The sequence below is a fragment of the Armigeres subalbatus genome, chromosome 1 (assembly GCF_024139115.2).
Source record: "Armigeres subalbatus isolate Guangzhou_Male chromosome 1, GZ_Asu_2, whole genome shotgun sequence".
Lineage (NCBI taxonomy): Eukaryota > Metazoa > Arthropoda > Insecta > Diptera > Culicidae > Armigeres > Armigeres subalbatus.
Genome location: NC_085139.1, coordinates 289,264,307 through 289,287,344, shown reverse-complemented (window position 1 = coordinate 289,287,344; position 23,038 = coordinate 289,264,307). Strand labels below are relative to the sequence as shown.

The 23,038-nt window shown below is 43.6% G+C and overlaps 1 protein-coding gene across 2 annotated transcripts in view; it reads left to right on the top strand.

Moving 5' to 3' along the window:
* Positions 1-2,176: 2,176 nt before the first annotated feature.
* LOC134207699 (ras-responsive element-binding protein 1) overlaps positions 2,177-23,038 on the top strand; it is an 83,177-nt gene continuing 62,315 nt past the window's right edge. Inside the window, exon 1 of one of the 2 annotated variants that reach the window (XM_062683509.1) lies at positions 2,177-3,304. The gene's annotated coding sequence lies outside the window, so the exon portion shown is untranslated. The remainder of the gene's footprint in view (positions 3,305-23,038) is intronic. The other variant, XM_062683510.1, reaches the window with a different exon arrangement.

Sequence of the window (23,038 nt, the reverse complement as noted above, 5' to 3'; positions counted from 1 at the left end):
TTTACTGACAACGAGGTATAGTGATCAGAGTCAATGTTCGGACCTTTGAATGTCCGCACATCGATAACTTCCAAGAAATGGCGCCCATCCACCAGAACATGGTCTATCTGGTTGCAAGTTTCACCATCCGGGTGTCTCCAGGTGGGCTTTCGGATGTTCTTTCGTGCAAAGTTGGTGCTACTGATGGCCATTCCTCTGGCAGCAGGGAAATTTACTAGCCGTAGGCCGTTGCCATTGGTAGCGGAGTGAAGGCTCTCCCTACCGATTATGAGGCGGAAAAAGTCCTCCTATATTGTCAAATTCAGCCGATCCTTACATCTAATCATTATGACTGAGCTCCTCAATCGATAGATTTTTTGTTTTTGGTCGGGTGACATTTGACCACTTGACGAAATAGGTATCATATATTTAATAAATATTTTATACTATTTGCAACAGTGCAAGTCCAAGAATTAATCGACGCGAGCCATATAATACCTGGTACGTGGTACATAGGGATACAGCATCAATTTTGTCGCTTCTTTTTTTGTCAACAAATGTGGAAAATAAGAAACAAATCGAATTGCTTTCCATTCCTTTTTGATGAATATCGGAGCCAAGAGATGAATTCCAGGAGCGGTTTCCCTACTTGGTATTGAATAATATTACCCCTTACAAAATATGTAGTATCGGTGTAGAATACTGTAGATCAGCAGTGTGACAGATTTTAAATAGCGGCAATGTATTAGCACTCCTACTCTGTCTTATATTCCGACCGTTTCTTTCAAATCTTCCTTGACCTAAAATATGGGGTAACCTATAGGCTTCCGTTAAGACAATAAATAAATTACAAATTACAAATCACAAAGAAGAAAAAATGTCAGTAGTGATGATATGCCACAAGCGCAGTGGCGCTCACCGTAGAGGTTAAATCTCGGGTACTTATTCAAAAGGACGTATGTGATTTTGTAAACAAAGATTCAAACGTCGAATTGTCCAATCTGATAGCCCTCCCACGCAAAATATCACCACAGACAGGTAGGGGAAGCCTTCGGCTATCTGTGGGTGGTGTTGGTTTGCGTGAGAGTGCCATCAGATCGGATAAATCGACGTTTCAATCTTTGTTTACAAAATCACATACGTCCTTTTGAATAAATGCCCGAGAAATATACTTTTCTTATTACACTTTATAATGCAAAATGAAGACATCATAACCGCTAGTTGGACTAATCTATTTCCTACTGTACAGCATAATCTGAAATCAAATTTGATCAGTTAGGTCATCTAACTCATCTGCACATCGGGACGTGCGCCAATAAAAATAAATTCCAAGTCATTTGTGTGTTCAAAATATTGTACAAGTAAGCCTTTTAGTCACATATCTATAGTGTATTATTATTAGTATTCATTTTATTGGAACATAATCAGACAATAGCAGGCCTGAATAAGAAGCAATTGAACCTAAATTACGGCAGGTACCTGCTCAAAAACCCAAGCGAAGCGAATTACGAAAACAGAACAACCATCATCAGCACCGTTTTCGTTTTTGGCGTAATGTCTTTGCAATTATCACATTTTTCTTCGATCGACAAACACACCATGGAGAAGGAAGACCCGCATAAGCAAAAGACAAGAGTCATAGCCAGAGTCGTAAAGCATAAGCATCGCGACCAACGACTTTACCCATCAAGTCAGCACATAGGTGGACCGCGCGCGCCATACATTCAAGTCAGGCAGGCGGAAAAAGGTAAACAACATCAACGACCAACACTAACGCCTTTTGGTCGAACATTAACTTACTGAAAATCCTCACGGAAAGAACTAACGAGCGCGCGCGGATTCCTCCGACTCGGATGTAGAAAAGTTTCCATCTTCAAACACCCAAACCCAACCGTCGACGCGACGACGACGACCCATCATCAAAAGGGGAGGAAGAAGTTTGCTCATCAGCCCATAAACAGACAGACAAAAGCCGAAGTCCGCAAACATCCACCGACGACGGCGACAATCGCTCCGCAATCCATTAGCGGAAGAAGAGAGCTTTGCAACGCAACACAAAAAAGGAGAGAATTCACCACACCACCCCAAAACGAATTCACCTCACCGGAATGGGGTGTTTCGCCATCTGCGAGAGAATTTTCCGACTTGCGAGAGAGAAAAACACACAAAAAGAGCATCGCGCACTTCAGTCGGCTGCGGGGTTTGCGTTCGGATTCATCATTATCACATCACGTTGAATGCGAACCTCCTGCCTGCTTGCCTATACCAACTGTTCTGTGAGGGCACGGTAAGGGTCCTGACTGTGCGGACGGAGACGGCGGCGGGAAAAAGCGAAAGCCCTCTCGTCTCGCGCTCAGAGCAAAACAGAGTTGCGTGCGTGTGAGTGCGGAAAGATATCGAAGCAGCAGCTCGATCAGCGAAACAAGTACATGATGGGTGAAGTGCGCGCCGTATAGGTTACCTACCCGCCGAGGTGTGGATTGGTTAGGGAACGGAAGACGGCGAAACGACGACGATAGCGGAACGCGCGCATCAGCAGCAGCAGCAGCAGCAACAGCATGAGAAACTTCTTTCTCAATTTCTCATAGTCATATCTGCCAAGACTGTCGTGGAAGAAACATCTCTTCTTCGGTCGTTCGTGGTCCGCCGTACGCCCGACGATCACGCAGCAAGCCTAGCTTTTTTGCCTGGAGTTTCCTCACAGCGTTGGAGAGACGTGCCGTGTATCAGAGGAGGATTTTTACACACTTTGTATGTTGTGCGCGGGCGCGTGTGTTCAAGATCGAAGACTTGATTGGATTTTAAGTGTTGGAAGATTTTTTATGTGGGATGATTTTTGAGCCTGAATGGACTCAAAGCTGATATTTGGAAGAAGTCTATTTTTAGTGGAAAAAATACAACGAAATTTTGTGCAAACAGTTCAACCAAAACTTGTTAAGAAAAATCGAAGAACGTGGGAGCTCAAGCGAAGCAAGCCATGTAGCAATTGTAGAAGTGTGACACAACTGAAGCAATCGGATGAAGCGAACCAATTTGAAGTGCCTTGTTTTGCAAAACAGAGTCTGAAGTGATGAAATGATTTGACGGATTATGTGACCTTAAGCAAATTGGATGGTGGAAGAAGATAGTGCCTTTGGGAAGAGCAAAACCAAGTACACAAATAAAGTGCAATTAAAGATTTATCAACGAACGGGGTGAAGAAGCTTAAGAACTGTATCACCGTTTTGAAGGAGCTGCCACGCAGAGAATCACTTCCACCGAGACGACCGTGTTTGGGCCGTTGTGTGGAGCAGCCGAGGAAACATCCGCTCTCGAAGCACTCAAGGTAAGTGCATATTGCTTATATTAAACCACATCACATTTGCGGGGCCCGCATAAAAACACCGCCGCACCGAGGAAGAGAAACTCCTCAGGGTCATCCTCATTAGAAGGCATTCCGATACGTGTTTTCCGAATCAGAAAAGTGACTGGTAGCTGCGAAGAAGAATTCGAACGTCGTCCGAATCGTTCCAATCGGATCGCCACACCCTGAAGCCCCCACAGCCAGAGGCTATCGATTTTTCACGTCCGCCGCTACCATCATCGTCGACCGCCGCCGCTCTTTCGGTTGCGTCCGAAGGACGAGATATATCTCTTATCTAACAAGCGTTCGACGAATCCGCTCCCCGTGTTCTGGGTAGGGATGCCAAATGGGGGAACCTGGGACTCGAAAATCTGTTTTAAAAGCGAGTCAATTGACTGATAGCAAGTCACAGTTTTGATTTTAATTCGGATTCTAAGATTCCGTGTTTGACAATTGACGAATGCCAAATAATGCTCATCTGGTTTGGCAATTCGATAGTTTGATGAGACAAAAAAACAGATCAATTTCGATTGAAAATTTGGTGAGGTCGTTCCAATAATTTTCTTCAAATCATCCAACAGGGAAATGATTCACATGAAGAATCCTCTCACGAAAAGGGTAGGGTTGACATAGGGTTGACTTGCGCCGATTAGCAGGTGGAGAATGCAACCGAAATAATTTGTTTTGGAAATATTCCTCAATGCGGCGCCTTTTAAATTAGTTTTTTCTCGAGCGTTTCTTCAATTTGGAAAGATCCATAGTGCGGAAAAAGGCACGCTCAAAATAATGTAACGCTTAGAGGGAGAAGGAAGTGTTTTTTTTTTCATTAATTCGTTTATTTGGTAGGCTCAAGCGTTTGTAACACTTAACGGAGCCAATGTTTATTATGATGTTTACATCAAAATCTCACCTATTATATAAATTTAGTAAGAAAAGAAGAGAAGCCAATCTTTGCGTTAGGTAATTGAAGGATCCTTCCAAATCAAAAGTAATCTTATATATAAAAATGAAATGGTCTGGGTTCGTATCCGCATAACTCGAAAACGGCTGGATGGATTTTTTTCATTTCTTCAGCAGAAACATTCGTTATAGTTTTCGACGGGTTTATATGATATTTCCTCATGCGAAAGTCAAGGGTAAGATTGATTAAATCGTGAAAAACTAAAATTAGGATTCATATGGATATTTCGCATGGGCAGTTCACAACGCGCATTTTCGCCTACTATGCAGGACAACGTCTGCCGGGTCGACTAGTGTTCAAATAAATAGAACAAGTAAGAGAGAGGGAACGGTCAAACTGTACACATTTAGCCAAATATTAAGTGACCATTATAGCGAGATTCGTTACACTGCGTCCGTACTTAAGCAGCAATAAAACTTATGATCTGCATACAAAGCTTATCGCTTATGGGTGGTACAGAGATCTAAAGTACTTCGCAAATAGATTGAACAAATGACAACTATGGAATCACTCCTTCAATAATAAAATTTCAACTGCTCAAAACTGAACAGTAGAGCAATCGTAACGATGATAACGCCGGAAAAATAAACCTTACCATTATTCTATAGCAAAAAAATGACATTTCTTCCATATTTGAGCAGCTGTCAAATTTACTTTGGTTTTTATTGGCTCAGATGATTTTTTAAAAATGAAAAGTACTGGAGGGGGGATGTAGTGAAAAATGGGTGAACAGTCAGGCGAATGTCAGTTTTTTTTATTATTTTTTATTAGAGGTTTGTAGGAAAAATAGGTTTTCTGGGAAGTAATTTGATAAATCTATTGGACCAATAAATGATGAATGAAAAGGTTAATTGTAGCTTTTTTTTTAAAAATCGTTACTCGAGTAGAAAATCATATAAAATTAAATCAACATATGTTATTACGTTATACTAAATTTCTGTAACAAAATTTGTTAGAAACTTGGTGCAGGATGTTGTTGAAAATTTCGACTCGTTGAGATTTCCGCACCATTGGAACTTCTTCAGAAAATCCACCCTGATTCTGACTATGATTTTGCTAATTCTGACGATCCTGATGACTCATTCAAACGGTTTTTTTTCTTCGAATTGATATCCTTATAGGATTTCACAGTGAATAATTCTTCACTCGACCTTTCATGAATCGATGTGCGATGTGGACCAATTCAGTGGTCCTAAAGATCGATCATAGTAACCCGTGAAACAGATTTTTCAAAATGTCAAAATTCATTTTTATTTGTGGATGATCGTGCTATGAACTATTGACACATAAAGTCCACTACAGCAGTTACTTTTTTCAAAAAAAAAAACTTCAACCAAAAGTTGCTATGAGACGATTTTTTTAAAATGGGGCTTTGGACTGACTATGACAAAAACGAACGTTAGTTGTTTTAAGACATCCCGAATGCGATTCTGTTCGAATCCCAAATGGAATAACTTTATAAAAAATCCCTATTCGAATTCCGAATGGGTTTCTGTTCGAATCCCGAATGGGCTTCTGTTCGAATCCCGAAAGGGATTCTGTTTGAATCCCGAATGTGATTCTGTTCGAATCCCGAATGGGATTCTGATCGAATTCCGAATAGGATTCTGCTCCAATCCCGAATGGGATTCTGCTCCAATTCCGAATGGGATTCTGCTCCAATCCCGAATGGGATTCCGCTCGAATCCCAAATGGGATTTTGCTCCAATCCCGAATGGGATTCTGCTGGAATCCTAAATGGGATTTTGTTCAAATCTTGAATGGCAATCTGCTCGAATCTCGAATGGGATTCTGCTCGAATTCCGAATGGGAATCTGCTCGAATCCCGCATGGGATTCTGCTCGAATCCCGCATGGGATTCTGCTCGAATCCCGAATGGGATTCTGCTCGAATCCCGAATGGAATTCTGCTCGAATCCCGAATGGGATTCTGCTCGAATCCCGAATGAGATTCTGCTCGAATCCCGAATGGGATTTTGCTCGAATCCCGAATGAGATTCTGCTCGATTCCCGAATGGAATTCTGCTCGAATCCCGAATTGGATTTTGCTCGAATCCCGAATGGGATTCTGAATGAATCCCGAATGGGATTGTGCTCGAATATCGAATGGGATTCTGCTCGAATCCCGAATGGGATTTTGCTCGAATTCCAAATGGGATTCTGCATAAATTCCAAATGGGATTTTGCTCGAATCCCGAATGAGATTCTGCTCGAATCCCGAATGGGATTCTGTCCGAATCCCGAATGGGATTCTGTCCGAATCCTGAATGGGATTCTGTCCGAATCCCGAATGGGATTCTGCTTGAATCCCAAATGGGATTCTGTCCGAATCCCGAATGGGATTCTGTCCGAATCCCGAATGGGATTCTGTCCGAATCCCGAATGGGATTTTGTCCGAATCACGAAGCGTATTCTGTCCGAATCCCGAAGCGCATTTTGACCGAACCCTGAAGTGGATTTTGTTCCAATTCCGACGTAGATTCTGTACGAATCTTGAAGCAGATTCTGTCCGAATATCAAAATGAATTCTGTCCAATCCCGAAGTGGATTCTGCCCAAATTTCGAAGCAGACTGTATACGAATCTTGAAGTGGATTTTGACCAAATCCCGAAGCGGATTTTGTCCGAATTCCGAAGCAGATTCGGTACGACTCTTGAAGTGGATTCTGTCCGAACCTCAAAACGGATTATGTCTAAATCCCGAAGCGGATTCTGCTCGAATTCCGAAGCGAATTCTGTCCGAATCTCAAAGCGGATTCTGCCCGTATTCTAAAGCAGACTCTGTACAAATCATGAAGCGGATTTTATCCGAATTCCAAAGCAGATCATGTCCGAATCACGAACCGGATTTTGACCAAATCCCGAAGCGGATTTTGTCCGAATTTCGAAACAGATTCTGTATGAATCATGAAGCGGATTCATTGCGAATCTCAAAACAGAATCTGTCCTAATCCTGAAGCGGATTCTGCCTGAATTCCGAAGCGAATTCTTTCCGAGTCACAAAGCGGATTTCGTTCGAATTCCGAAGAAGTTTGAAGCGCAGTTTGTCCTAATCTTGCTGCGGTTTATGTCCGAATTCTGCTCAAATCTTGAAGCGGATTCTGTCCGAATCCCGCAGCGGATTTTTTGAGAACTCCGAAGCAGATTCTGTGAGAATCTTGAAGCGGGTTCTGTTCAAATTCCGAAGCGGATCCTGTCCGAATCATGAACCGGATTTTGACTAAATCCCGAAGCGGATTTTTTTTTTCGAATTTCGAAACAGATTCTGTACGAATCTTGAAGCGGATTCTGTGCGAATCTCAAAACGGATTCTGTCCTAATCCCAAAGCGGATTCTGCCCGAATTCCGAAGCGGATTCTGTCCGAATCACAAAGTGGATTTTGTTCAAATTCCGAAGCAGATTCTGTACGAATCTTGAAGCGGATTCTGTCCTAATCTTGCTGTGGTTTATGTCCGAATTCTGCACAAATCATGAAGCGGATTCTGTCCAAATCCCGCAGCGGATTCTGCCCGAATTCCGTAGCAGTTTCTGTCCAAATCCCTAAGCGGATTTTGTCCGAATTCCGAAGCAGATTCTGTACGAATCTTGAAGCGGATTCTGTCCGAATCTCAAAATGGATTCTGTCCAAATCCCGAAGCGAATTCTGTCCTAATCTCAAAGCGAATTCTGTCCGAATCTCAAAATGGATTCTGTCCAAATCCCGAAGCTAAATCATGAAGTGGATTCTGTCCTAATCCAGAAGCGGATGCCGTAGCAGATTCTGTCCAATTCTTGAAGCGAAATCTGTCCGAATCTCGAAGTGGATTCTGTCCGAAATCTTGAAAGGGATTTTGTCCGAATTTCATAGCAGCTTCTGTTTGAATCCTGAAGCGGATTCTGTTCGAATCTCGAAGCGGATCCTGTCCAAATCCCTAAGAGCATTTTGTCCGAATTTCGAAGCAGATTCTGTCCGTATTCCGAAATGAAATCTGTCCTAATGAGGAATGGGATTCTGTCTGAATCCTGAATCGGATTCTGTCTAAATCTCAAAGCGGATTCGGTCCTAATCCCGAAGCGGATTGTGTCCGAATCCCAACGCGGATTCAGTCTGTATCTCAATGCGGATTCTGTCCGAATCACGAAGCGGATTGTGTACAAATATCGAAGCAAATTCTGTTGGAATCGCGAAGAAGATTTGTTAGGATTCCGGAGCGGATTCTGTCGGAATTCTGAAGCAGGTTCTGTCCGAATCTCGAATTGGAAGCAGCTGTCCGAATCTCGAAGTGGGTTCGTTCCGAATCAGGAATAGAATTCTGTCTGAATCCAGAAGCGAATTCTGTCCAAATTCCGAATCCGATGCTGTCTGAATCTTGAAGCGGAGACTGTTCTGATCCCGAGGCGCATTCTGTCCGAATTCCGAGCGCATTGTGTCCGGATTCCGAAGTAGATTCTGTACGAATCTACGAAGCAAAAATTGTCCGAATCTCGAAGCCGAGTTTTATGTAAATCTCGAAGCGGATTTTATCCGAATTCCGAAGCAGAAGTAGTTGAAGTATATCCTTAGTTACTTTTCTTCTCTTCAAGGGAAAACAATCCAAAAATTATTTTAGTGAGAATGTGGAGCTTTAAAAATAAAAAAAAGAATCGTCCCTAAACAGCTTGTTAGTCATCGACTAGTCGCGAACTACCCTTTACCGCAAGTCTCGCCTTTTCAAGCAATCAAAATTGTTCGCAAGTCATCGATTGTTAAAACAGAACAATTGATCGATTGATTTCATCTGGCAGCCCTGCTCTTCCAAGAACGGGGCGGTGATGAAACGGTATTGGCTGAGCACACAAGAAGAAAAAAAATCCCACCCATTTCTGCGCATATTCCATCGCAGGCATCCAAGTGAGAAGCTGATGAAATCACTCGCTCCCATACCGCCCCAATCCTCACCATCCCCCGGGATCGAATCAAGAGGTCTCCTTTGCTCTTTAAGCCACACGGTAAACATCCCACCGCATCGCACCACCATGCCAGCCAGTCAATCGCATCACGGTAAGCCTCGCGCGTTATCTCGCGTTGTCGTCGTTAACGTCGCCGGGAGCAAACAAAGCCGCAACTTCGATCTCGTCTCCTTATCATCATCAGGCAGCAGAAATATATTTGCTCGGATCGAAAACACACATCAAAGCAGCACGAATCAATCCCCTTGCACCGAAATAGGCGGTGACTGATGGCGACGACGGCGAGTGAGTCGCAGGTGACGATGAGGTAAGACCCTAAATTGTCCCATTCTTGGAACAGAGGCGGATGACGGGTGCTTACTTTTACAGATTTCGAAATCGTTTCTCGATATCAATCGCTCTAGTCCGTGATGGGGAAGGCTTCAATTGGCTGCAGATATGATAAAATTTTGCATGTTTTTGTTCATGTCACAATCCCATCGGAGAGCATTTTAAACCAATTACCTCCCTTTTTTCCCCGGACGGGAAGGGGATTTTTGTGTTTTCCTCCCGAGATAAGAGCTTTCCGATGCGCGATCCCAATGCGCGGTGATGTTTGCTTTAGATAAAGCAGAGAAGAAATGAAAAAAAAAATGTGACGCGAGAAACCGCGGCGGATGACGGCCGTTTGCGGTGATCTGTCGTTCGTCCATCGCATCGTCCGACCACCGCCGTCTTCGTCGATGGTCGTCAATGATGCGATGGATGTCTTTTATCAGTTGGTTTGGGTTTTAGTTTGGCCGTGTGATAATGTCCCGCACTATGTGCGCCGTGTGATGTATCGATTTCGTCGCAGCACATTTTTTCCCTCATGATGATAGTCACTTTTCACTGAAACGGAAGGAGACTTATTGGCATTGCGACACCTTCTTTCAACGGTGATCTAATTCCCGTAGATGAAGAAGATTTATACAAAATGTCATGAATCACGTCAGTTGAAAAAAAAAAACAAACTATCGAGCTAAGTAGGCATTGTCTTCCGCGCTGTAAGGCAAACACCTGGGATTACGGCAGCTGTCATAATCTGGTTCAATTTTCTGATAAGATGGCCCTTGGTTGACTGGAATATGTCCCCTGTCAATCGCGTTTGACATCGAAACAATCGGAATTCAATCGTTTCGGTGACAACCATCGCAAGCCGAACGTCCGAGCCATTCGTCTCTAATCAGACGCCATCCAGACAACAATTCTATTGGAAATGGCAAGTTCTGCTAAGTAAAATTCACGTTTGGTCGTAGTTTCGCTTGATCCAAGGTTCGAATTCCGATTGACTCAGACATTTTTATTTCGCACTGGATATCTCAAAATCAAACAGACAAGTTTTCCCTTTCGAAAAAAATGCAACGATCCATCAAACCCCATTTATGGAAAATGAAGTCATTTCGTCGTGTCGCAACACCAATGTCGTCGCAAAGTGGCAACCGTTTTACAGCCGCCCGCTCGTCGCGTTGGTGGCGGCCAAACGTGTGACGACGCGTCTCGCGTGTTGTTCAGCGATCAATTTGCCTAAACAAAAGCAGATAAAACCGACACCTTTCGGCGCCGCCCTTCTTCATCATCCCTCGCCGCCACCGCCGACGATCATCGGCTTAGCAGCGCTGCTGCTCCCATCGCCGTCTGGTGGTTTATCTGAAACAATAACATAATCGCGTTCGGCTTCAAGGCGTGTTAAGTCGCCCCCTATTCGCGCTGTTTTCTATGATGGTACGGTGGGACAGAAAGTGGGGATCCACGAGGGCGGCTGAGCAAAAACAATCGAATCCGAGCAGGCGGCGGGTGACTGCGTGCTCCGATCTACGAAGAAGACATCGGAGAGCGTGGTGCACTTTTCGATGCCTGACGGACTGGTTTTCCTCCACTCGAACAGATATATTTATTGCTTCTGGATGTCAATCCGTCGCAAAGGCGACAGCAGCGTCATCGGCGGCGAAGATCGTTTCTAATCATGCTCACAAGCAGGCAAGACGGTGATGGCACATTGTTTTGGATCTCGAGGCGCGTGAGATGGCGGCATAGTACTAATTTTTAAGCGATGAAAAGCAATTGAAGTTACACCGATTTGGAGTTTCAGGGGGCGGGACGGGTCGGGCGCTGACGGTGCGCGGGCAGATGTGATTTAATGGGCGCCCGCTGCTGATGTGCCATCAGATGAACTTGTGCGGATCGCGGAGCTCTAATGTGTTATAACAATAGCAATTATCAATTTATGGAAACACGGAGGGAGGGCGCACACAGGCGACTGGTTTGGGGCGGCTGCTGGAGCTAAACGATGCGCGCTTGAAAATAAGCACATTGTCACCTCCTCCGGTTTTGCTCTCAATGGGATGGGTAATAATTTTGAATATATTTATTATGTCGATGCATGGCGGAATGTGATGGCGTAGTCAGGGGCTGGGCGCCCTCGCAATGAGATGTAGTTTGTAGAGCTTTTAACGATTTTTAGTGCCGTTTTTGCATGACGTTATAAAAACCTTTTACTATTTTTCCCTTCGAATTCACGGGATTTGGGCAGAAATTATCCGACTAAGTCGCATTCGTGAAAAGTACGAAATTCTATTCGATTTTCGGACAGAATCCCATTCGGGATTCGGACAGAATCACATTCGGGATTCGGACAAAATCTAATTCTGGATTCCGACAGAATCCCATTCGGGATTAAGACAGAATCCCATTCGGGCTTCGGACAGAATCCAATTCTGGATTCGGACAGAATCCCATTCGATTCGAACAGAACTCATTCTGGATTCGAACAGAATCCCATTCGGGATTCGAACAGAATCCCATTCTGGATTCGAACAGAATCCCGTTCATTCGAACAGAATCCCATTCGGGATTCGAACAGAACCCATTCTGGATTCGAACAGAATCCCATTCGATTTGAACAGAATCCCATTCTGAATTCGAAAAAAATCCCATTCAGGATTCGAACAGAATCCCATTCATTCGAACAGAATCCCATCTCAGATTCGAACAGAATCCCTTTCGAGTTTAGGACAGAATCCCATTCTGAATTCGAAAAAAATCCCATTCGAGTTTCGGACAGAATCCCATTCTGGATTCGAACAGAATTCCATTCGTGATTCGAACAGAATCCCATCTGGATTCGAACAGAATCCCATTCTGGGATTCGAAAAGAATCCCATTCGAGATTCGAACAGAATTCCATTCGTGATTCGGACAGAATCCCATTCTGGATTCGGACAGAATCCTATTCGAGAATCGGTAAGAATCCCATTCGAATTTCGGATAGAATCCCATTTGTGATTTGGACAGAATCCCATCTGGGATTCGGACAGAATCCCATTCTGGATTCGGACAGAATCCCATTCTGGATTCGGACAGAATCCCATTCTGGATTCGGACAGAATCCCATTCTGGATTCGGACAGAATCCCATTCTGGATTCGGACAGAATCCCATCTGGATTCGGACAGAATCCCATTCTGGATTCGGACAGAATCCCATTCTGATTCGGACAGAACCCATTCTGGATTCGGACAGAACCCATCTGGATTCGGACAGAATCCCATCTGGATTCGGACAGAACCCATTCTGGATTCGGACAGAATCCCATCTGGATTCGGACAGAATCCCATCTGGATTCGGACAGAATCCCATTCTGATTCGGACAGAATCCCATCTGGATTCGGACAGAATCCCATCTGGATTCGGACAGAATCCCATCTGGATTCGGACAGAATCCCATTCTGGATTCGGACAGAATCCCATTCTGGATTCGGACAGAACCCATTCGATTCGGACAGAACCCATCTGGATTCGGACAGAATCCCATCTGGATTCGGACAGAATCCCATCTGGATTCGGACAGAACCCATCTGGATTCGGACAGAATCCCATCTGGATTCGGACAGAATCCCATTCTGGATCTGGACAGAATCCCATTCGGGATTCGGACAGAATCCCATCTGGATTCGGACAGAATCCCATTCGGGATTCGGACAGAATCCCATTCAGGATTCGGACAGAATCCCATCTGGATTCGGACAGAATCCCATCTGGATTCGGACAGAATCCCATTCTGGATTCGGACAGAATCCCATCTGGATTCGGACAGAATCCCATCTGGATTCGGACAGAATCCCATCTGGATTCGGACAGAATCCATTCTGGATTCGGACAGAATCCCATCTGGATTCGGACAGAATCCCATTCGGGATTCGGACAGAATCCCATCTGGATTCGGACAGAATCCCATCTGGATTCGGACAGAATCCCATCTGGATTCGGACAGAATCCCATCTGGATTCGGACAGAACCCATCTGGATTCGGACAGAATCCCATCTGATTCGGACAGAATCCCATTCGATTCGGACAGAACCCATCTGGATTCGGACAGAATCCCATCTGGATTCGGACAGAATCCCATTCTGATTCGGACAGAATCCCATCTGGATTCGGACAGAATCCCATCTGGATTCGGACAGAATCCCATCTGGATTCGGACAGAATCCCATCTGGATTCGGACAGAATCCCATCTGGATTCGGACAGAATCCCATTCTGGATTCGGACAGAATCCCATCTGGATTCGGACAGAATCCCATTCTGGATTCGGACAGAATCCCATCTGGATTCGGACAGAATCCCATTCTGGATTCGGACAGAATCCCATCTGATTCGGACAGAATCCCATCTGGATTCGGACAGAATCCCATCTGGATTCGGACAGAATCCCATTCTGATTCGGACAGAATCCCATCTGGATTCGGACAGAATCCCATCTGGATTCGGACAGAACCCATCTGGATTCGGACAGAATCCCATCTGGATTCGGACAGAATCCCATTCTGGATTCGGACAGAATCCCATCTGGATTCGGACAGAATCCCATCTGGATTCGGACAGAACCCATCTGGATTCGGACAGAATCCCATCTGGATTCGGACAGAATCCCATCTGGATTCGGACAGAATCCCATTCTGGATTCGGACAGAATCCCATCTGGATTCGGACAGAATCCCATCTGGATTCGGACAGAATCCCATCTGGATTCGGACAGAATCCCATCTGGATTCGGACAGAATCCCATCTGGATTCGGACAGAATCCCATCTGGATTCGGACAGAATCCCATCTGGATTCGGACAGAATCCCATTCTGGATTCGGACAGAATCCCATCTGGATTCGGACAGAACCCATCTGGATTCGGACAGAATCCCATTCTGGATTCGGACAGAATCCCATCTGGATTCGGACAGAACTCATCTGGATTCGGACAGAATCCCATTCTGGATTCGGACAGAACCCATCTGGATTCGGACAGAATCCCATCTGGATTCGGACAGAATCCCATTCTGGATTCGGACAGAATCATTCTGGATTCGGACAGAATCCCATCTGGATTCGGACAGAATCCCATCTGGATTCGGACAGAACCCATCTGGATTCGGACAGAACCCATCTGGATTCGGACAGAATCCCATCTGGATTCGGACAGAATCCCATCTGGATTCGGACAGAATCCCATCTGGATTCGGACAGAACCCATCTGATTCGGACAGAATCCCATCTGGATTCGGACAGAATCCCATCTGGATTCGGACAGAATCCCATCTGGATTCGGACAGAATCCCATCTGGATTCGGACAGAATCCCATCTGGATTCGGACAGAATCCCATCTGGATTCGGACAGAATCCCATCTGGATTCGGACAGAATCCCATCTGGATTCGGACAGAATCCCATCTGATTCGGACAGAATCCCATCTGGATTCGGACAGAACCCATTCTGGATTCGGACAGAATCCCATCTGATTCGGACAGAACCCATCTGGATTCGGACAGAATCCCATCTGGATTCGGACAGAATCCCATCTGGATTCGGACAGAATCCCATTCTGGATTCGGACAGAATCCCATCTGGATTCGGACAGAATCCCATCTGGATTCGAACAGAATCCCATCTGGATTCGAACAGAATCCCATTCTGATTCGAACAGAACTCATTCTGGATTCGAACAGAATCCCATCTGGATTCGAACAGAATCCCATCTGGATTCGAACAGAATCCCATCTGGATTCGAACAGAATCCCATCTGGATTCGAACAGAATCCCATTCTGGATTCGAACAGAACCCATCTGGATTCGAACAGAATCCCATCTGGATTCGAACAGAATCCCATCTGGGATTCGAAACAGAATCCCATCTGGATTCGAACAGAACTCATTCTGGATTCGAACAGAATCCCATTCTGGATTCGAACAGAATCCCATCTGGATTCGAACAGAATCCCATCTGGATTCGAACAGAACCCATCTGGATTCGAACAGAATCCCATTCTGGATTCGAACAGAATCCCATTCTGGATTCGAACAGAATCCCATCTGGATTCGAACAGAACCCATCTGGATTCGAACAGAACTCATCTGGATTCGAACAGAATCCCATCTGGATTCGAACAGAATCCCATTCTGGATTCGAACAGAATCCCATCTGGATTCGAACAGAACCCATTCGATTCGAACAGAATCCCATTCGGGATTCGAACAGAATCCCATCTGGATTCGAACAGAATCCCATCTGGATTCGAACAGAATCCCATCCCATTCGGGATTCGAACAGAATCCCATCCCATTCGGGATTCGAACAGAATCCCATCTGGATTCGAACAGAATCCCATCTGGATTCGAACAGAATCCCATTCTGGATTCGAACAGAATCCCATCTGGATTCGAACAGAATCCCATCTGGATTCGAACAGAATCCCATTCGATTCGAACAGAACCCATTCTGGATTCGAACAGAACTCATTCTGGATTCGAACAGAATCCCATCTGGATTCGAACAGAATCCCATTCGATTCGAACAGAATCCCATTCTGGATTCGAACAGAATCCCATCTGGATTCGAACAGAATCCCATCTGGATTCGAACAGAATCCCATTCTGGATTCGAACAGAATCCCATTCGGGATTCGAACAGAATCCCATTCAGGATTCGAACAGAACCCATTCTGGATTCGAACAGAATCCCATTCGGGATTCGAACAGAATCCCATCTGAATTCGAACAGAATCCCATCTGAATTCGAACAGAATCCCATTCGAGATTCGGACAGAATTCTATTCGGAATCCGGACAGAATCCCATTCGGGATTCGGACAGAACCCCATCTGAATTCGGACAGAATCCCATTCTGGATTCGGACAGAATCCCATTCGAATTCGGACAGAATCCCATCTGGGATTCGGACAGAATCCCATTCGGGATTCGGACAGAATCCCATCCGGAATTTCGGACAGAATGCCATTCGGGATGTCGGACAGAATCCCATTCGGACAGAATCCCATTCGGAATTTCTTTGAAAATTCTTCCGATTTTTGCTCAAAAATCATTTTATTTCGGTTTTATTCGGAAAATTTCTTCAATATTTTACGGAAAATTCCTCCGATTTTTTGGAAAATTCTTTCGATTTTTCTCAAAAATCCTCCACTTTTTTTTCGGAAAAAATCCTCCGATTTTCTTTGAAAAAATCCAGTGATGTTTTTTGACAAATTCTTCCGATTTTCTTGTCAAAATCGTATTTTTTTTTGAAAAATTTCTCCCATACTTTTGAAAATTTCATCCGATTTTGTTCGAAAAATGTTCTCCGATGTTCTTCGGAAAATTCTTCGGTATTTTTTTCGGAAAATTCTTCCGAATTATCTTCTCAAAATTCCTTCAATTATATTTCGGAACATTCCTCCGATTTTCTTCAAAAAGTGCATACTATTTTCTTAAGAAAGTTACGGCGATTTTTTTCGGATAGGTCATCCGATTTTCTTCGGAAAAATCCTCCACTTCTTTTCTTAAAATCCTCCTTTTTCCTGAATTGTTTGGCCATTTTATTTGAAATATTCCTCCGATTTCTTTTCGGAAGATTTCTCCGATTTTTTAGGAAAATTTCTTCGTTTTTTCTTAGAAATTTTTTTTTTTTATTTTTTGGCAAACTTTTTTGCGCTTTTTAACAATTCCTCCAAATTTCTTAAACAAATTTCTTCGATTTTTTGTCGTACAATTCCTCTAATTTTCTTTTCAAAAACCCTCCGATTTTCTCGGAAAAATTTCTTCGATTATCTTTGGGAAATTCCTCCATTTGTTTTTCATTCTTCCATTTTTTTTCACGAAATCCAACTCCTTCGATTTTTGTCGAAAAGTTTCTCCAATTCCCTTCAAAAAGTTCACCCATTTTGTTCGAAACTTTTCTCCAATTTTGCTCGGAAACTTTCTCCAATTTTTTTGTGAAAATTTCTTCCAATTTTCTTCGGAAAAATCCTCCGCTCCTTTTCTTATAATCCTCATTTTATCTACATTTTTTTCCGGAAAATTCTTCCGATACTTCTGTTTTTTTACCAAAATGTCTCCATGTTTTTTCGAGAATTCCTCCAAATTTCTTCGAAAAAATCCTTCGATGTTTTTCGTAAAATCTCCCTGATTTTCTTCTCAGAAATCTTCCGATTTTCTACTATTTTTTTTTCTTATTTTCTTTGGAGTATTCCTCCGCTTCTCTTAATGTAATCCTCATTTTTAATTTAAAAAAATGATTTTTTTTTTTCGGAAATTCCTCTAATTTCCAGTGCATTTTTTTTTCTTTGATTTTTTCACCAAAAATGCATCCGTTTTTTTTAATTCCTCCAAATTTATTCAGAAAATTCCTCCGGTTTTTTTCGTAAAATCTCCCTGACTTTCTTTTCAGAATTCTTCCGACTTCCAAATTATTTTTTGATTTTTTAAAATCCTCCGTTTTTTCGAAAAAAAATCTTATTAAAAAAATTCCACCGATTTTTTGGGAAAACTTTTCCGATTTTTTTCGGAAGTTCTCCTGATTTTTTTCGGAAAATTTCTCCGATTTTCTTGGAAAAACTCTATCGGTTCTTTTCGGATCGGAAATTGCTTTGAATTTAATTTCATTTCAATTCAATTTGAAATTGCTCCAAATTCAATCAAGAATTTCATCAGAATTCAATCGGGAAATTGCTCGGAATACAATAGGAAAAGTTACGTTCTCAAAATTGCTCCGAATTCAATCCTGAAAATGCTTCGAACTCAATGAGGAAATTGCTCCGAATTCGATAGGGAAGTTGCTCTGAATTCAGATTTCAATTTCACCTAATTTAGTTTGACGTTCTACATTTTTTCACCATCCTCCATTCGTCCCTGACTACACCTCCGATGCGAGATGGGGGGACCCGAATCAGCACTTTTGATCTCCGCTCGTGAGGTGAGCGCGCGACCCTGCAGAGGGAGCACCCGAAAATAGAAACAGAAAAACGATGATGGCGGTTGGCTGCCTGCCACTCTGTCATCAGGCCAGCATGGCCCACCACCGCACAACACAATGCGCGTACGTGACAGTACACATTTCGGCAGCAGGAGGCAGCAGCGGCGGGGGCCATTAATCAGACTGAAAATCCATTCATCATCATTAGTAATCATCATCGCGCGCATCGTCCCCCCTGCCAGCGAGCCTGGTTATGTACCTTCTGACTGATATGTGCGCTGCCTTCATCACCTTAACAACGAGGCCAAAAGTTTGCTCCTCTTCTGCTGTAATAGTCTTTTCGTGCACAACCGCGCGGCGAATGTCGTCGGGGAGGCGAAGTGGCGGTGCGCGGTTTCCGAGAATCTCGTCGTCCTCGTCCACCGCCCTTGTTTGGCAGCAAGCAGCACCAGAAGATGTATCCCGCTGAAGCACGCCGCCATCTTGGTCCGTGCGAAATCCCAGTTTTCCGATGCGCGCGCGCAACATCCCTCGGCGGCAGAGTTTTTATCTCATTATACGTTGCCGCAGCACCACCGCCATCATCATCATCGTCATCGTCATGGTCATCATGGCAATCGGTGTGGAATGAGATGCGGTACAGAGACGGATTTTCATCGCACATCCAATCCGGGACGTGGAATGTGCGCACTAGGGAGAAAGGGACAGTCGTCCCAGGAAGAAGGCCCCATGCTGCTGGCTGGGGGGAGACTGCAGAAAGTAAGAAGACGCGGGAGGGGATTCTTCTGGGAATAATGGATTTTCCCGTGTACGAGAAGGAACAGACTTCGGTACCTATGTGCTTGGTTGGTTTGGGGTGAACGTCACGCGATGTTCGCCCGAGGATAGTGCCTTTGTTTCCACTTTGATGGCCGTTTGGGAGTGGGACGTGGTACGTATCATGGGGACGGGTGGTGATGGAGGATACATACAATGGCGATGATTCTGTGAAAAAGAATTTGAGGCAAAGTTTTTGTGGGATGAACTTTCAAAACCTATCTTTTGGATGCGAGTATGAGTCGTTTTTCATTTGATATTAACGATGCTAGAAATTAGTTTCTCAAATGCTTTGTTGTGGTAAATTTTAATTTCCTTTCTAATCAATGATATCCAACAAAGGCAATAGCGTATTGATTCCAGCAGTCGGTTGATGTTGTTTGAAGTGATTTACAAGAAAGTCAAATTAAATGAAGCCCAAAAGTCTTCGCACCTGGGAAGAAACGCCCTCCGGCAGTACCAGATTAGAAGCTCGAAAATCAATGTCTGTCATGCGATAGCGCGCTACCGTTTCCGCGTGTAGGCGTGCGTGCGTGTGAGTGCGCCCTGGCTGTGGTTGCTGTGATTGGTGCTGTCAGATGGAATGGCGAAGCTGTCGAAAAGCAGACATGGCCTGCTCAATTATTATTATTATTATCATCATCACCGCATCGCATCGGCCATCATCATTCGGGTTTGATTTGATTCGAATCAACTTCAGAAGGGTGATGGTGGCGGTCGTGGCGGCTATTTTTAGACAGACACGATGAATTTCGAAGGAATTTGACCACCGTAGTCGAATCGACCGATTCAGCCGCCGCCGCCGCCGCCCGTCGATGCGGTTTAGGGCGGAGGAGTGTCGCGAGGGTAAGGCGAACGTTAAATACCCCAAATTGATAAGAAGAGTGAACGCGGGCTCATTTCTCAAGATTGCGATAGCGTGCAACGCAAAACGAGTGGGACGGCGGAGGTGGTGCGGCACGCGAAGATAAGATGACGATGATGAGGAAAAAATGAAACAGATGAACGCGCCCCTCTCGACCCGGACGTCGCAGAACGCAGTAGTCGTTGGTGCTGCGCTCATCAATAACATTCATAAATCACGTTGGCAACCGAAAAAAATGTTATTTCAAAACATTTATGGGTCCAACTCATGGCCACCCCCTTCCGTCAAGGAGTATGAATCGAAGGCGAAACCAACGAAAGAAAAAAGAGCAATATGAAGATTCATTTTTACGAGATTGAATCGACCAATAAAAATCGAACGAAATCACGACCGCGGACCGACAACCGATCGACGAATCAAGTTGAAGAGACAGAGATGTGGGTACGAAACGAACAATGAATAAGAAGAATCTCCGCGCGCGCATGATCACCGTCATCACGATCACGATGCAGCAGCGCGGTGCGGTCGGTCATCGCAGGGCTGGTTGCGTGACTTGATAATTTTTTTCAACGAGGTTTGATTTCTTTGAATGTTTTCAATACTCGCTGAAATCATGAAAATAAAATAAATTGTGAATAAGAACAATTGTTGCTGGGCTATATTTTCTTATTTATTAAAGGCTCGTTAAATCATGACTGATGTTATAAACATCAAATTTGAAAGCATGCAACAACTTTACCAAACTATTTGTCTGCCTATTTTGCGAATGATTTGGAAGAAAATCCTAACAAGATTTGAAAGAAAACTGACAGGATTTGAATCAATCGAAAGAGCAATCCGAGAAAAATTAAATCAAACATTGACATGATTCGAGAAGGATTTGGATGCGAATCTGGACAGGATTTGAAAACCAATTTTGACAGCATTTTCAAGTGGGTCCTACCACGATTTGAAGGCGGGCTCATTCAGGGCTTTGAAGTGGATCCGATCAGGGTTTTCAAAACTCATTCATTGAGTACAGGATTCGAAAGCGAATTCTGACAGAATGTGGAGGTGAATCTAAACAAGATCTGAAAGAGAACTTTGACAAGATTTGGAAGCAAGCTTTGACTGGATTCGGATAATAATGCTGACAAGCGAATTCGAAAGGGCTTCAGAAGAAAAACTGGACAAAATTAGCGACTCTTTCGAAACGAATTCTCTGAGGATTTGGAATCATATCCAGGTATGATTGAAATCATATCCACGCCCAATGTGGAAGCGAATCCGGAGAAGATTTAAAAACGAATCTGGACACAATTTGGAATCAAATCCATCATATTCCATGCATGGTTTGATATCAAATGCTTGGAATTGGAATTGGAAAGTGAATCCGAGGTGAATTTAAAAACGATTCCGGGTGGTATTTATCCTGACAGAATTGGAAACAAATCCGAGCTGGATTTTAAGACTAATGCGGGATGGACTTGAAAACAAATCGAGGTATGATTGAAATCAAATCTACCGTGAATTTAGAAGAAAATCTGGAAAGAATTTGGATGCGAATTAAGAATCCTAGAATCCTAATCCGGGCTGAAATTGACAACAAATTCAGGCATGGTTCGATACCTTATACGCACTGAGAGAACTGGATTGTGAAAAGAATTCGAGCTGAAATTTGAAATTTCGAAGTGAATTGGAAACAAATCCGGGCTAGATTTGGAAATAAATTGGAGTGGGATTTGGAAGCCAAGTAGGATTGAAATCAAATCCAAATTTTGGAAGCCAATCCAGACAGAATTTGAAACCTAATACGAGCAGAATTTGAAACAAAATTAGGGCTGAATTTGGCAACAATTTCAGGCATAGTTGGCCATCAAATCGTAACAGAATGGGAAAGTAAATCCGGACAGGATCAGGGAATAAATCTGGGCGGTATTTAGATACAAATCCAGGTAAGATTCACATCCTGACAAAATTGGGAAGCGAATCCGGATAGTAATTCAAGCTCAAATTGGAAATAAATCCAAGCTGGCTTTGAAGACAAAAATGCGGGATGGATTTGGAAACAAATTCAGATATGATTGAAATCACATCCACGTTGAATTTATTTGCAAATCTGGAAAGAATTTGAATGCGAATTAGAACAGGATTTGGATCCGAACCCGGGCTGAATTTCATAACAAATCCATGTATGGTTCGATACTGAATGATGAAATAATTGGATTTCGAAGTGATTTTGAGCTGGATTTGGATACAAATCCGCGCTGCATTTGGAAGTATATTCGAGCGGGATTTAGAAGCGAATCCAAGTAGGATTGAAATCATATCCACGCTTAATTTGGAAGCGAATCCGGACAAGATTTGAAAACGAATCTGGACAGAATTTGGAACCGAATCCGGGCTGAATTTGGCAACAATTCCATGCATGGTTTGATATCAAATCCCTAAAGAATTGGACAGGATTTGGAAGTGAATCCGAGCTGAATTTGAAAACAAATTCGGGCGGTATTTGAAAACCAATTCAGGTAGGATTCGAATTCTGACAGAATTGGGAAGTGAATCCGGATAGGAAACAAATCCGAGCTTTATTTGAAGACAAATGCGGGATGGATTTGGAAACAAATCCAAGTATGATTGAAATCACATCGACGTTGAATTTAGAAGCAAATCTGGAAAGAATTTGAATACGAATTAGAATAGGGTTTGGATCCGAACCAGGGCTGAATTTGACAACAAATCCAGGCATTATTCGATTCTAAATACTAAAAAATGGATTTCGAAATGAGTTTGAACTGAATTTGGAAACAATTTCGGTCTGGATTTGGAAGTAAATTCGAGCGGGATTTGGAAGCGAAACCAAGTAGGATTGAATTAAATCCACGCTTAATTTGGAAGCGAATCCGAAT